The sequence below is a fragment of the Aegilops tauschii genome, chromosome 7, assembly GCF_002575655.3.
Source record: "Aegilops tauschii subsp. strangulata cultivar AL8/78 chromosome 7, Aet v6.0, whole genome shotgun sequence".
NCBI lineage: Eukaryota > Viridiplantae > Streptophyta > Magnoliopsida > Poales > Poaceae > Aegilops > Aegilops tauschii.
The window spans coordinates 501,451,123-501,463,225 of record NC_053041.3 but is presented as its reverse complement, the minus strand read 5'-3'; the positions used below and the strand labels follow the sequence as shown (position 1 = coordinate 501,463,225).

The following is a 12,103-nucleotide window of genomic DNA, read 5'->3' as shown; positions in this document are numbered from 1 at the left end:
AATGTTAGTGCATGTGACATGCACTAACATTTCATTAGTTAAATTTATGATCAAAATTTGACACAGATTACAATGGGGACCAATAAACCAGGACGGAGGTAGTAGTTATGGGATTACTAATCTAGAAGCCTAAAAGAACTGGCCCCTGGTACTCCTACTAGTAGTAGTACTCAAGTTGGAATTCCAATTGCACGGCACAACTTGTTAGGCAAAAAATTCGATACAGTATGTAGGAAGCGGTTTGGGAATTTGCATGCCTTTCCAACCAATGAGATACTCCGTACAAAATACGACAGAGAAATCTATACTTCTATACTTTCATACTTACTTACTTTTACTAATTACAGACTCCCATGGAATTACCACGTTAATCGGTAATTAGGAGCCGTTTATCTTGTGGGCCCCAATAATTACGGTTTGGATCTGCCCAATATTTCTAGGTCAATCTATAATCACAGAACCGCACACGCCTCCTCTCCACCTCCCGCACAATCCTCCTCTCCACCTCTCGCACAATCGCTAACGTGCAGGCCATCGCCACCTCCTCCATCTACTGCTCACCCAGACATCTCCCTGGCTCTCAAATCTCTCCTCTTACACCCATCAACGATGTCATGGGTTAGCACGGCCTCCTCTTTCTTCTTTCTCCATTGTCTTTGTTGCCAATCTCCTTCTAGGCGCAATCTTCTCTTTCTATGGTCCATGTCGTCCTATCTGTCCTCTCCATGGATTTCACTTCAATTGCATAGCGTTAGATTTCCCCATACTCTCAGCAATGGCTTCAGACTTCAGTCCAAGTCCACTGCCGCAAAACTTACCATAGGACAGATAAACTAACCTATTTTATTTTGTTTCTTACTGTTGTTACAGTAGTTCAAATTTGAATCAAGTTCGGAGATATTTTCTTTGATGGGCTTCGTGCACTGGACGGCGGACCCCGTAGGACAAGGTAGGATGGTTGTTTTCGTTCATCACTAAGACCTAGGAGGAAGAAGGGGAAACAAAGAGGATCAGGTTGTGGGCTGTAGGACTGGTGGTTGGCTCGGGTGCAGCCATCAAGAAGATGGACAGGAAAGGCTGGAGAGACAAAGGGGCTGGGGGCAGGTACAGATTTATTTTTCTGAATTTATGAATGTCTTATAGTGCACTCTGAATTTCTATCAATTACAGGTCTTCAATTCTTAGTACTCTTCTGCTGCTATGATTTGTGAAACACATATTTGACTTAAAATTTGTCCATCGTCTGCCACTATTCGTGCTATGGATGCTTATACCTCCGTAGAAAATCTTCTTCCATGATCTCCTTGGTGTTTCAGTTCATTTATCAATGTTCAGCGGGCAATACATTTTGTGAGATCTGCAGCTTACTCAAGGATGACGACTCCACCATTATTCTAACCTTCTTGGAGGTCTGTTCTAAGCAGCTTAATCTTCTCTCACATACTCTTTTCATAAGGTAGTTACACACGCCATAGTTCCTCCCTCGCTGTTCCTCAATCGCAGTCTATGTATATTAGACAAGATTTACTCATTGTTTAGACCTATAAATAACACCATAGGAAGTTAGCACACCTTCATTGCCATGGCCAGCCAACGCTTGCAGCAGTCCATCAAATGAAGTATGCAAGGAGCAATAATGGAGTAGGCTTTCGTTCTTGAAGAATTTTATGTTGCGCTTCCTGCAGTATGAGACTTAGTCTGTAATGAGCATGTACAGTTTCATGACATGCATTCATTAGTTTCAGACCTGTCATAGATACTGCCATGGGTAAGATATATATATATATATATATATATATATATATATATATATATATATATATATATATATATATATATATATATATATATATATAGTGTTGCAGTTCATCACCCAGGGTGCAGAATAAGTCATTTCATAATTAAATTACATTTGAAATTCAAATAATTACATTCCTATAGATTCACTACGTAAAATTTGGTAAAAGAAAATAAAAATATAGGTCATAAGACAAGAAAATTTGGAGTTTATGTATATTTTACACTATGTTTTTACGTTTGTAATTTTACATAACATAAAATATTTTTTACGGCAATTATATATTTTCTGACGGTCTCTTTTTACGTCAGAAATAAGACAAAACTTACGGAACGTAATGGTAAAATAGAGGGGGTGAAGAATAACTATTCCTCACCCAGGGTGACGAATAGTCAATCCCTATATATATATCCGCACATTGAAATCGAGCATCTCTTCTAATTTTGTTGGAAAGTGGATAAGTCATTTCGGAGAGTTAATTTCTTGCTTTGTCAAATCTACCTGTATACGTTTCTTACAAGTCAAATATATGGTTTTATCAACTTCAATATGTTCTTTCAATTTTATTCTCATGCAATTATCCAATAACGATATGTGCGTCTTAGAAGCATAAATTATGCAAGTTTTAATTGAATTTCTTTTGATAGTGCTCTTTGCATACATGGAGTGTTCGGAAGGTCGAGAAGACTGCACCTTAGTATAGTATTTATTCAAAGCCACAAGGAAGATCGGAAATAATGCCCAAGTTAAGCTCTTGGTAGTTCTTTCTCATACTTATTCCACTTGGTTATCTTAGTGCCATCCCTTTGCTAAATTGATGTACTAAGTAATAAAGAACATATGCGAGTTGATTTTTGTACATTTTACGTATTCTGTACAGTGTTGGAACTCGCTTAGTAAGAGCTGCTATGTACTTAAGATCTGATTAGTATCACCAACAAACTTCCAAAAAAATTATGTACATACTGACTGATCCCATGATCCTAAACTGTATGTTGTTGTAGTTGATATCTATGCTATACATACATGTGCAGACTTTTTTTTGACATCTATGCTATACATACATGTACAGACTTTACTAGACACACATGACGAGCAGATAAAGTTTAGTATCTATTTCTTTATTTAAGCAGAATATATGGCCATGCTTGCATCTATTATCATTTCCATATAATTGAAAGAATCATGTTATATGATCTAATACCTTATAGATTAATGTAAGGGAGGAGCATATGTCCTGATTAATTCTGATAATATTCCATCACCAATGTCTTTCTTTTGCAGTGATAATTATGAAGAGATCCTTGGTATATACACTTTGTATGCTCTCAAGTTTATGGTGCATTTAGTAACAATTTATTTTTTTGAAATCATTAAAAGCACAGTTGGGGAGTCATGAATTTGTCATTCTGGAAATCTTTTAAGTAGCATACTTGGCTCAATTTGCGGAAAACAGTTGATTATTTATGGCATCCCTATTCTTTTCTATTTTTAGAGGAGGTCAATTCAGTAATGGATGGACTAATATGATATCGTAAACAATGTAATATTTGTTTCTTCTTTCTCTCATTGAGTGAGTGTCCTTGGATGTTTGCACATTTTGTTCCTATTATTTGGATCTCCAATCATTAATGTCTACGCACATTTGTATCGTACTGCCTTGCTGGCTTGGGTTATTTTGCATATCAAGTAACCCCCCCCCCCCCCCCCTATTCAATGCAATTATGTTTCTTCTTACATGATTAGCTTCATGGGAATGGTGAAGGACTACTAGACAGTTATAATATGGGTTGATTTGTCGTAGATAATGATTTTTTAACTCGATTACCGTGTGTACATGCATTCTCAGGTTGTATAATTATAATCAATTTCTTGATGGAGTCTTAATGTTGACAAAATTAAGGAAAAAGATACAAAAGGAAGTCTTATGGGTGCATTGTTGCAGGATAATCTTGCTGCATAGTCTTCTTCTCGATGATTAAGTAGTTCTCTTTTAGCACTACAATACACTAACTTTGAGTTTCTAATTAACATCTACTTTTTTATCTTAAGTGTGTATGGGCATCCACTGTTGAAATTTTCCTTCCAATTCAATGTAATATGTGCAAAATCACATGATAATTCATGAAAAAAGGTTATATTGCTTTAATCGATTCATCACCCTATTGTCGCAATATGTAGTTGGTAACAGGCAGCGGAATAGTTGACAGAGCACTACATTCTCACATAAAAGAGTTTCTATCTACATGGTTTACGGGTACCATAATTTCGATCATTTTATGGAAGGTCACATATAGCATTGTAATGTAAATAATTAGCCCGTACGAATGCACGGGTTGGCGACTAGTAACCACAGAGAAGGAAGCTAAAAGTAAACAATCAAACGAGCATTTTTGCATTTGGTTTGCATTGAATCGTTTCGCAAGCTTGACTAGTGTTGATTTTCTACTTTTACAAAAACCGCATCTTAATGTTAAAACGTGCATTTGCACGTATATAAGTAATAGTAGTACTCCCTCCGTCTAGGTGTATAAGTCTTCCCTCCTTCTTGGTCACGGTGCACAACCAAAGATGACTTATTGACCTGGACGGAGGAAGTAGCACAGTCTGCAAGCATATATCGAGAGAGACGTGTAGTGGCATGGTATATAGTAAAGTTTGTGCTATATGCACGTACTTGCAAAATGCGTACGAATACACAAGGTTTCCAAACTTTCCCTTTTACATACTTAATTAAGGACGCTAAAAATTCCTGAACATTCGGGATTTATCATTTGCGTCCCAAAACTTATGAGATCGCCTTACGAAACAAAAATTATACTCCTCCTAAAAGCCACGGCGCTCACAGGAGCCCTTGCGGCGCGCCACGAGTGCCCTGGTGTGCGGCCGTTTCCCAGCGCGCCGACACAACGCCTCTTCCTCAGCCTCGCAACTCGCGAGGTGCTGATTGGCGGCTTGCCGGCGGGCAAGCGCGATCTCACCGGTGTGGTGATCCGGCGCCAACAGGTACTCCTCGCTGGAAGCGTGCACCCGGTCCACGTACCACCAAGCGTAGCTGAGGCGCTTGGGCCCGACTGCACTCAGGGCGTCGGCACGGGCGTCCTCCGCCACCCTCACGGCCCTCGCACGAGCCTTCTACCAAATAGCCAATTGCCTGACTCTCTCGGACGCGACATAGGCCTCCCTTGGACATGACATAGGCCTCCCAGGCAGCTTGTTCCGCGATGCGCTTCTCTTCCTCGGCCTTCTTCTCTGCCTCTATTTTGGCGCGCTCTGCTGGAGGCAAAGCCTCCCACAAGGCGACATCCATTTCTTTCCAAAGCTCCTCAAGGCTGGGGGGGCTCGGCGGGTGGCGCGGCGTTCTCCTCGTAGCGGGGAGCCGATGCGTCCTCCGACGCGCGTGCTGGCGAGATTGGGAACGCCGACGCGTCCACCTCGACGCGCCGCGGCGAGGAGCGGAACGCCGACGCGTCCTCCTCGACTAGTGGCGGCGAGGAACGGAACGGCGACATGTCGCGTCGCGGCGAGGAGCGGAACGCCGACGCGTCCTCCTTGACTAGTGGCGGCGAGGAATGGAACGGCGGCGAGGACCGGAACGCCGACGTGTCCTCCTCGACTAGTGGCGGCGAGGAACGGAACGGCGACGCGTGACCGTCCGCGCGGTGCAGCGAGGGACGCCTAGGGCTTGGGAGGGGCGATGCCATGGTGGTCGACGTGAGAGGGAGGGGGGAGATAGCGATGAACGTGAACGTGAGGGGGAGGAGATAGCGATGTCGTGGGAGGCGCAGTATTTATAGCGAGCAATGGCACACCTACGTAAAATATGGACTGAGCTGCACTGACTTAACTGCAGGTCCAGTTGCGTCACTGACATGTGGGCCAGACCCCTGTTGGGCCCATATGTCAGTGAACCAATGCACCTGCAGTTAAGTAACAGCTACGTGGGCATATTTGTTGGAGTAAATTACGGGGGAGGGAAGGGGTGGAAATATTGCTGGTCACAACGGATTGGACGAGCGCGGGGGGAGGAGAGTCATGCATGCAGATTTTTTCCACACGGGGTGGAGTGGTGGGGCCGCCGGAGGGAGAAGGAGAGTCTGGCAGGCATATTGTTTCCACACATGGAGAGGAAATGATTTGGAGACGAACGGGCTTCCTGCAGGTATGGGGAACGGTGCATAATAAATCTCATCTTGAATGCCGGGCTAGGTATAGTCTCAAGTCATTAAAAACATACACGCCCCACAGATGTTCATATTTCAAGGTGCACTAAATTATTGCATGCGATGATTAAGGCTGGCCATAACGGTGGTATCTTAGCTGGTATCATGCACACGGGAATTGCAAACATGTTGATGTGGCAAAGAATTAAAGAAGAGAGGGGGTTAGAGTAACTAGTGTTCATGCATGCATTGGTAAACACATTTTTTTGTGAAAAACTACAAAAAATATTCCACCGCCTCTATCTTGCTAAGAGTAGGTCAAATTTTTGAATCGAGCCCTTTAAACTAGAAGGGAGGTAGTAGTACTTTAATAGCTAACCTTGGCCCTGTTTGGATCCATGTGTTAGAGTTAGTTTGGGTTAGTTTGAACTCAACTAACCCAAAAAAAATCTAACCCACCCAAGAGGTGCTTTATACTACTCATTATAATCAGTATTGTAGATATTGATATTTTTAGTATAAACGGTTGACGGAAGTAAAAAGGACCAGAGGGAGTATCATGCATGCGGAGTACGCAAAAAAATTGCTAATTTATAGCCGGTCGAAGTCTCAAAGGGCGCAACCGCGCGAGGGTGGCGAAGGTCGTGGGAGGCGCGACGGTTGACGGAATTAATTAAAGTTACACACAAGCCGGCATGGCGTGCGAACAGGCAGAAGCTATACCGTCAGGCCTACGATATGGGTCTAGTAGACATGACATCTAATGGGTCCCGCATAGTTCTCGAGAACTCTTTGGGGGCTTGCAGCCGTTTATCCACCGGGCAAGCCAGCAACCCCACGGCGTTCGCACGCCCTACTCGTCCCCGTCTTCTACTAGTACAGTACCTTACAACAGTTCACTCCCAGTCGTCCCGTCCTTCCACATTACGGCAGTTCCACTAATCCTAACCCTCCTCCCAAATCCATGGCGTCCCAAATCTCCATGATCGGCGGTGAGTACAACGTTAGAACCATCACCGGCGATGAGTTCAACGTCATCTACACCCGTTCTTCCGCAACGGTGAAAGAATGCCTTGCTCGCTTCAAACGCATGTTCGAAAACTCAAATGATGAGTGGGTCGCTGGGCTAGATGTTGAGTACACCACAGTCCTAGGAAGCGAGAAGAAACTACAGGAGGCAGAGAAGAAGAAGCCCGCCGTGATCCAGGTTTGCGTGCATCACTTATGCTTGGTCTACCACATATGCCATGCCGACGTTGAGTGCGAGGAATTTAAGAAGTTCCTCAAGGGCGGCCGAGTCAAATTCATTACTGTAGACTTTAGGAACGACAAGGAAATCCTGGGTCAGATAGGCCTCGTTGTAGGCAACCCCTTCGACCTCCAGAAGGAAGGGCTAGTGTCCTCCTCTCAGCCTTCAATGATGGCCCTGGCAGCAGCCATGATTGATCGTTCGTACGCCAAACTGAAGAAACCTCATCACGAGTTTCATCATGCATGGGAGTCGAAGACATTAGATGAAGATCACATCTTGTACGCAGCAATGGATACCTACCTTTGTTTAAATATCTACAAGGGTTGGATGAAGAAGCAGAGCCCAGTGTCCAGTTCAAGCAAAGAAGCGTCGGCGAAGAGGAAGAGGGACGAGGACGAAGTCGAGGACGTGGACTCGGACTCCGAGTAGGTGGCAGTGCCGTCGCTCATGCTGGTTCTACTGCAGTGTTAAGCGGACTAGTTGCTTAGTTTATTTTCAAGGGTGTGTTGTGTTGAGGCCCCAGCAGAACTATGTTTATGTTCTTTCTCGTTATTTGAACTCTTTAGTACGTACAGTAGTACTAGTACTATGTCTTACTACTGTTCTTATTGCAGTTGGTATTACTGCTCGTATCTTCGTGTTCCTATTGTAGTTAATACGTTCGCACTAGTAGTATAATTTGGGTCAGTCAATTTGTGAAAGAAGTTCGACGGAGTGAAGGAAGAAGATGGTAGGGTGCCCATGATCTATCTTATGAGTGTTGGGTGTGGAATGCAGTTCGCCGGAAAAAAATGGATCGTGCCCGGGGTTAAACGGATGGCAGGGGTGGGGGAGCATGGCGGTGGCAGGCGGTTCAGGGGAGGGCGCGGCGGCGGCGGCAGGCGGTTAGGCGTGTGGCGGGTTGAGAAGATGAACCGTGCATCTTTTTTGGAGGTTGAAGAAGCCCTTCTAGCCATCCATGTTGCATCAAACAGCTCACAAGAGTTGACTGACCCAAATTGCTCCTTCAGATTGCAGGATCCACGTGGCATTCAAGGTCTCGAAGGTAGATTCCGCGTCCTCACCCGGTTTGCGGGCTCGACGAACGCGCGACCGGCTTCCGCCGCGACAGCCACCATGCCCGCCTCCTCCGCGCGGGCGGAGACGACAATGACACGCTAGTTCCTCCTCGCCGGTGTGCTGGAGCACGCGCTCATCCTCCTCTTCGTACGCTGCGTGCATAGATGCGGCTCCACCAGCTGCTCGCGTGCTTGGCAGTGTGGCGGCATCGCGAGGAGGGACTGCAGACGACGTGAGCGGGCGAGCCTTCAGCTTGGCGGCGACACGGCGGTGATGGGCGAGAAATTGTTGGCCGGAGCAGGCGGGCGCCGACATGCGCAACAGCGGCGGCGGCATATTGATGAGTGCGCGTATGGGAGCTCAGTTTAGTTTTATATAGGGTTGGTCAAACTTAAAAGAAAACCGTACTAGTACACGTAAACATTAGACTTAGGCAGTGCTTTTATTAGTTACCACAGCCACGATACGGAATCCTGTGCAAGCGCGTGAACCGCGATCGATCGAACGGTGAGTCACCGTGTCGCGCTCGAAGGACATCCACCGAACCTTTTTGTGTGTGTGAAAACAATCCCCGAATATTACTCAACTTTTTTCCGGGAAAAGTTCTTGACGCTACAATATTTCCATATATTTGAATTTAGCTCCAGTTCGTGTTTATTTGGGTTTGGACATTTTAGGTGCACCCTAGTTTTTTTAATACTGATTTTGGGGCTGTTTGGTTCCCAGCCACCGTTTGCCAAGCCAAAATTTGGCAGCCACAGTTTAGTTGGCATGTGTTTGGTTTTTGCCACACTTTGGCTTGCCACACTTTATTGCCCCTATGGCCCACTTGTCATAGAGACAATGTTGCCACACTTGCCTAAGGTTATTTCTTCAAAATGAGAGCCACAAGTTGGCAAGCCTAGGGAATCTTGCCACACTTTTTGAGTGTATGTAATGTGGGACCCTAATGTGGCTTGCCTAAGGTGTGGCTTGAACCAAACACCCACCTAAGTTGGTCAAACTTGCCTAACCTTAGGTGTGGCAACCTTAGGCAAACTTATGGGCTGTTTGGTTTTAGGCCTAGGAATGCCACATTTTGCCACACAATTTTTGCCACACTTGCCTAAACTCTGTTTGGTTTGTGACTAACTTTGCCAAAGGTTGCCACACCTAAGGTTAGGCAAGTTTGACTAACTTAGTGAGTGTTTGGTTCAAGCCATACATTAGGCAAGCCACACTTGAGCCCCACATGGCATACACACAAAAAGTGTGGCAAGATTCCCTTAGGCTTGCCAACTTGTGGCTCTCATTTTAATGAACTAAGCTTAGGCAAGGTTGGCAAAAATGTGTGGCAAAGTGTGGCAATGCTAGGCCTAGAACCAAACAGCCCCTACGTAGCTAGATTCGCCCGACACTTTGTGGGTGTATGTCATGCGGGGCCCTAGTGTGGCAAAAAGTATATTGCCTAAGGTAAGGCTTGAACCAAACACCCTCCTAAATTGGTCAAAGTTGCCTAACCTTAGGTGTGGCAAGATGTGGCAACCATAGTCACAAACCAAACAGCCCCTTAGTCTCAAACCAAACAGCCCCTGTGTGGGTGACTGAGAGAGAACGTGTGTATGTGTCCATATGTGTGTTGTGGCGGAAGGGCAATGTGGAGACGGTGTGCTTGTGATAGAGACATAAAGAGGTGCGAATGTGCAAATGATCATGCATGAGTGAGACATAGACAGATGCCGATACGTTGTGTATACATGAGAGAACGGTCTTCTATTTTACTTGTGTGTGTGTGTGAGAGAGAGAGAGAGAGAGAGAGAGAGAGTGGAGCATCCGTAACACAACAACCATCTCCCTCGATTCGTCCGTCCCTCGCACGATCGCATGTAACACATGCATCAACGCGCACATTTTGACACCCTCACCCGGCCCCTGCCCACCTCAAGGCCCGCACATCGCTCTGTATCTCGCACGCACAATCTCTTCGTGAATACCCTGTTTAGCAAGTAGCTTTCCGTCACATACACACACATTTCTCTCCTTAGGTTTGTTTTCTCTCAATATCTGACACACACACACACAGCACACATCACACACACACCCCCTCCCCCGAGCACACAATTCATCCCCATCCAAGGTTATATGGTGACCACTCTCGCTTGTGCTTCTTCGCACCCCAGCATGCACAACACCTCAATCTTCAAAGAGGGCATCGAGGAGATCGAAGACGGCGACCACACTGCGCTAGAGAATGCGGGGCCATTTGGAAGCAGGATGATGTGACGACGGCTGACTGACTCCTCCCCCTACCCTCACTCTCTCGCACAAAATTACCAATCCCTCTCTCCCCCGCACAAATTTATCAATCCCTCAACCCACGAGATCCTTCCCCTCTCGTCCATGTTTTTCCAGCTCTCTCGTCAAACCTGTTGTCTCTTCTCCTTCCACGTGTACAGAATCCGGATGCACACGCATCTCACATATATTACATGTCTCCATCTTTCTCACAGACCTAACATCTTCCTCTCTCTTTCTCTCTCTATCTCCCTCTTTCTGTTTCGTTAGGTTTGTCTCCTACTCTCACGTCCACATACATACAATCTTTCCCGCCCTATCTGCTCCATCTTCGCAAGCTCTCTCTGCACGTTTCATTCACACATTGGGATATGTTCAAAATGTTGCTTTTATAATGGCTGATGTAGAGTTATTGTTGGTTTTGTTGCATCCTACAAAGTAATAACTATGAAATGCATTTTGATTGTCATTGACTGGGATTATGCGAGTTTGAGCATGTTGTGAAGTACTATAGACCTCGTATACATCTTGGAATTCGACAATGATTGTAACTATTGAATTGTATAGACCATTACATTCGAAGTCAGTAGCCTAACATATTTATTTCATAATTTCAACAAATGATTAATTCACTACATACTAAGAAAACAAATGTGTACACCCTCCATTTTTATTTAAGTATGCGTATTAGCACTGGTCAAAGTCAAGTTTCGTAAACTCTCAGAAAGTTTATAACAAAAAATATTAACATATACAATAACAAATAAATACCATTAGATTAATTATTGAATGTACTTTCACATCATACATATCTGTTATGGTAAATGTTTATATTTTTTTATAAACTTGGTCAAACTTTAGGAAGTTTGACTTTGGTCAAACCTAATATGCAGAGTTTACTAGTACTACTCGCTAGTTGCTTAGCCGAATCACCCAACACGCCACACGGGGAGTTCAGTGTCACAAAATTTTGAGGTCGGCGGGAAAATCTCCCGCGACCCTGATTCGAGCAGTGGGAAGTTACCATCATAGCCTTCGGAACAGGCCTACGGATGACGGTTGGTAGGGGGCTGTTTTCGTAACTTCAGGTTCACCCTACCCAGCCAACCCCACCCCGGCACCCAGAGTAGTACACCTGAATACTCCCCATTTTCTATCCCCACCGCAAAATAGACTTCTCCATGGCACCGCAGCCTTTGTGCTCCTCCCCTTCTACATCGGCGCACTCGTCCACCGCAGCGCATCTGCCTCATCGACGACCTCGTACGCCGCACTGGAGCCGGTCCACTGTCGTCGTCGTACAGGGAGCCTCTTCCCCGGCACCGTCTTCCACGGTCTCGGATCTGCTTCCCGGAAGCCGATGCCAAGCGCAGAAGCACCACCGTCGTGGACAATGAACTAACTCCCGTTGCCGACCATGACTCACAGAGGCCGCCGCGACCATCGTTCTCCTCCTCAATTGGTAATGTGTGTATTGAATCACTTAGCAGTACATGTGCAGTTCCAATTTTGTTCATACCTACCCTTCAAATTTCCTGGGTGCTACTGTTCCCGTAA

At 45.3% G+C, this 12,103-nt stretch overlaps 1 long non-coding RNA gene across 1 annotated transcript; it reads left to right on the top strand.

The window, feature by feature from the left end:
* The first annotated feature begins 484 nt into the window (after window positions 1-484).
* Window positions 485-3,336, top strand: LOC120969458 (uncharacterized). The gene is made up of 3 exons (XR_005763701.2): window positions 485-618; window positions 871-1,409; window positions 2,446-3,336. It is a non-coding gene; the product is annotated as an uncharacterized lncRNA (long non-coding RNA).
* The last annotated feature ends 8,767 nt before the right edge of the window (window positions 3,337-12,103 follow it).